The 4,391-nt window shown below is 36.2% G+C and overlaps 1 protein-coding gene across 1 annotated transcript in view; it reads right to left on the bottom strand.

The window, feature by feature from the left end:
• Window positions 1–4,391, bottom strand: part of GRIN3A (glutamate ionotropic receptor NMDA type subunit 3A) — a 153,547-nt gene that overhangs the window by 101,587 nt on the left and 47,569 nt on the right. The window lies entirely within an intron of this gene.

Here is a 4,391-nt window from a genome sequence, read left to right as displayed (position 1 = left end):
GAAAGAGTCTCTCTAGCACATTGAACCATTTTTCAAGGACAGCTGAGGAGTGGGCCTAACAATGCCAGCTAATGCCAAAGGATAATCACTAGTAGAATGGTTGTTGTCTCAGTGAGGAATGATAACCAAACTGCTAGGTCAAAAAAAAAATGGATAAAAAATATGGATAAGTGGAGGAGCATATTGTCTCTCGCTGAAAGAACAAAAGAAGGGGGTTGTAAGCTTCCTGGGAGCAGGGCCCCTGTTTTCTATTCTTTCTGTCTCCAGCATTAGCCAAGGTCCTAGCCTAATATAAGTAAGCTTCAACATATGTTTGTGGATGAATAAATGAATTAATCACTGCCCACTTGATACAGAACTGAATTGCAGAAGCTATTCCAAGAAGAAAGGCAAGATTCCATAGCCTGCTGAGAAGCTAAAATAACTATCAGGACTATGATTAATTAGCTAAAGGGTCAGAGACTTCTTAGGCCAAGGGGAACAAGGTGTCTATCGATGTCTAGGGTCTTGGAATTATTAAAGGAAGGATAACTGCCTTTGACCAGGCTATGAATAACTCAAGGGGCTCTTTCTCCAGAAACATAGGTTCGTTACCACGCAGGGCCTTCAGATAAGCATGGGCAAATCCTAACCCTAAGAACAGCAGGGAAGTCCTCAAACTCCTATTCATTTTCAACAGAGTCTGGTATTTAGAATGAGGTAAGGGAGTAAATGTGGGCAAAGCTAAAACAGATTTGGAGAAATAAAAACAAGTTTTTATATTTTAATGGTTTTTAAAAAATTAGTCACAAGGATTTTATGCTGTATTACTTTATTTGGTTAATTTGTTACAGGATTATGATTTTTATAAATATGTCATGCCTAATGTTCTGCCATTCAAGTGACATCCAGAATGCATATAAAATGCATACTCCTTAGCTTGGCATAAAAGCTCTGTGTGGCATGCTATCAAATTAACAACTTTTCCAGAATCATGTCAGATTCTCTTCATATGCAATGTACACGCCAACTGTACTAAATTTCTTTCAGATCTTGGTAAATTTGCATATGCCATTTACTGTGCCTGTGAAGAAAAGTTTGCTCCAAACCAGAAAACTCCTATTCATTTATCAAGATCCAATTCCAGTATTTCTTCCTCATCATCAACTCTCTGAGAAGAGTTAATTATTTCCTCCTCTGTGTATTTGAACATATTTCTATTTTTAAGAATAATGTATCCCTTTGTTTTATAACCATTTACTTACTTTTCAACCTCATGCACTAGGCTGTCAGCTCCAAAATGGCAGAATGCAACTCTTCATTTTGTCTGCCTCACCCTAGTTCAACAAATAGTCACTGACTGCACAGAAACACCTTTGCACATGTATTTGTGAAGTTATTGCCAAATAATATATCATATCATTGCTTCAAAGTAATTAACATTTAATAAAACAACTTGCAAATAAATTGTTAAAGATCACAGTATGAACTTGGCCCCCACGTGGTTTTGTCTACATTTAGTTATGATGGATGTTTGCTCTGGCATGTGGGGACCCAGGAGGAATTAAATCCTTTTTACCTGTTATTACGTCTATGTAGTCTGCCATGAGAAATGATTTTTTTCTAGTCTAAAGGCCTATGCTGAAAAAGCCACGTTTTTGGTGATTTCATTAACATTTTAAAATGATAACAGTTCTGTCATCCTAAACTGAAAGTGACTGTGTGAGAAATGAAAGCTTGCATAACTCTGACACTCGATATTCATGGCTCATTATCCTCATGACTTTCATTATGCAGTGAGGAAGTAGGGTCAGCCTCACAAAATTTAGGAATAATTAAGAAAATTACTATATGGAGATGTGACTTATGGACTGAGAATAACAAACTTTCTAAAAAGACTGTATTCAACAAAATAAATAAGGATGATGAAAAATCCACAGATGTTTTATAGCTTAAGGCAGCTTTTCAGTTATTCATTATAAAGACTCCTTGAAGGCATTTCCTCACTTCCCTTGACCCTTCCCTGAACACTTTGAAACTTTCTCTTTGACTGTTTTCCTCAGGGAGTTTAAGAAGTCCTAGGGGTGTTTCCTGAAGTTCTTTAAGTTCATTCTCAAACACATCCACAGAGATGAAAATATTGTTGCTGACCTGTATACACTGTGAATTGCTTCCAGGCTCCAAACCTCGCACTCTTCTTTCACAACTTTCAAAGTTTGTGGAATAATCATGTGGAAATAGCCACAAGGGCAGAGGTTATCTGCTAACCTAACATTCTATAAAAAAAAAAAAAAAAAAAAAAAAAAAAAGGAAAAGAAAACCAGATGGTATCTAGGTAAGTTAAAAAAACTGTTTTTAATTTAGACAAAATTTTATTTATCTATTAACCACCCATTATTCTTCTAGAGCAACAGATGGTGTAGGATGTAAATACAATATAAAATTTCCTTTTCTTTCTATGTTAATTTCAATAAATGTCTATTAAGTAGCTGCTATATGCCAGGCATTAAACTAAGTTCAGTAGTATCTCCACTTAATAGAACTTATATTTTAGTTCAGAAGTTAGACACATAGACAAATAATGATGATGGAATAGACTAAGTACCATCATATAATTTCATGTACAAAGTGCCATGGGATCTTTATAGAAGGAGGCACATAACTTTAACATAAATTAAATTTTGAGGAGCCAGAAAGATCAGTTTGATCTTGATAAAATGAACCCCTGAAGTATATACAACCCAAGTCAACAAATGTTTCTGTAGCTTCTAAACATTTTTAGGATCCAAACAGAATTATTTTTCTTGTGCTCTCCATTTTATATGAGACAGAAAGACATTAAAAAATTTAATATAGTTTTCACAAGTGGTTTTCCCTGTCTGTTGTTTAAGATTGTCCTTCCAAAATAATGACTATTTGAAATTATAACTAAAGGCTTTGCTTATATTTTTGTTATGAAGGAGGATGTTTCTTATCCCAGATAAAATCTTGAGCCTCAGTGAAGTGCTAGTTGAAAAACAGTATATTAGGACTTCCCTGGTGGCACAGTGGTTAAGAATCTGGCTGCCAGTGCAGGGGACACGGGTTCAAGCCCTGGTCTGGGAAGATCCCACATGCCGCAGAGCAACTGAGCCCGTGTGCCACAACTGCTGAGCCCGCGTGCCACAACTATGAAGCCGGCGCACCCTAGAACCCGTGTTCCGCAACAAGAGAAGCCATCACAATGAGAAGCCCGCACACCACAACAAAGAGCAGCCCCCGCTCGCCACAACTAGAGAAAGCCCATGCACAGCAACGAAGACCCAATGTAGCCAAAAAAAAAAGATTAAAAAAAAATCAGATTAGTTCTGGATAGTGGCTATAAAATAAAACATGCATAGACCTTATTTTTTTTTCATAGACTTTAATCTTGAGGAAATTCAAATACATTATGGGAAAAATGGAAAGTTCAGTTGATGATAGGACATCTAATTTTATCATTTATAGATTCCTAATAAGTGAATTTTTGAGATATTTTATTAACATTCTTTAAGGAGTGTGTAGGCTGTGCTTAAACTCTGCCGTATATATGGCATTTAGCATGTTGCCTTGCACATAGTAGGTGCTCAATCCATACATGTGAAATTAAATGTAAAATGCTTGGCACCTTCTGATCTTTCCTCAAACGTTCATGTCTTTTAAAAGGCAAGATACCATGAGGTTACCTTGTGCTCCTCAACACAGTCAGATGTCCCTGTTCCAAGAGGACTTCCTAAAATGGGGCCAGACTATAGCTAAGCCTTCATCTCTGAAACAGCAATAATTCTCTGATTTGGCCTCTCTGACCATAGGTGGTCCTTTTCAGAAAAAATCTAGGCCCCTGTAAAATATCCTTTAAGGATTTCTCATTTTTCCAGGGATCATGAAAACCATGTCTATAGGATGAATTATTCTTTAACTTAAACAGGCTTTTTCATTCTAGATTCTGAACCAGATTGAGGAACTGGAAAAGAAAGGTAGCTAATTTTAAAAAGTATATATATATATATAAAACATAAAAAATATATATATACATTTTATTCTTGTGGAACTCTTAGTTCTATCTATCTATCTACTTACCTATCATCTACCATCTACCTATCACAACTCCTCCATGGATAGTAGGATCTACTGTTATATCTTTTTTACATAAATGGGTATGGGACATAGGAAACTAAGGCTCAGAGAAGTTAAATCACTTGACCAAGTCATGCAAAGCTAAAATTCAAGCATAGGGAGTCTGGCTCCAGGGTCTATGTCTTTAGTCACTTCTCTATTCTGCCTTATTCATCATAGCCTGGGAGTAGAGAGAAAAGTCTGTCTCCAGTGTGACTAATTTTTTCCTCTGTATAGATTTAGAGAGATTTGTCCAAGTCTGTTGATAGAGGAAAGAG

The sequence above is a fragment of the Lipotes vexillifer genome, unplaced genomic scaffold (genome assembly GCF_000442215.2).
Source record: "Lipotes vexillifer unplaced genomic scaffold, Lipotes_vexillifer_v1.1 scaffold607, whole genome shotgun sequence".
NCBI lineage: Eukaryota > Metazoa > Chordata > Mammalia > Artiodactyla > Lipotidae > Lipotes > Lipotes vexillifer.
Note: the sequence above shows the minus strand (reverse complement) of the source record. Positions and strands in the feature narration are given on the sequence as shown.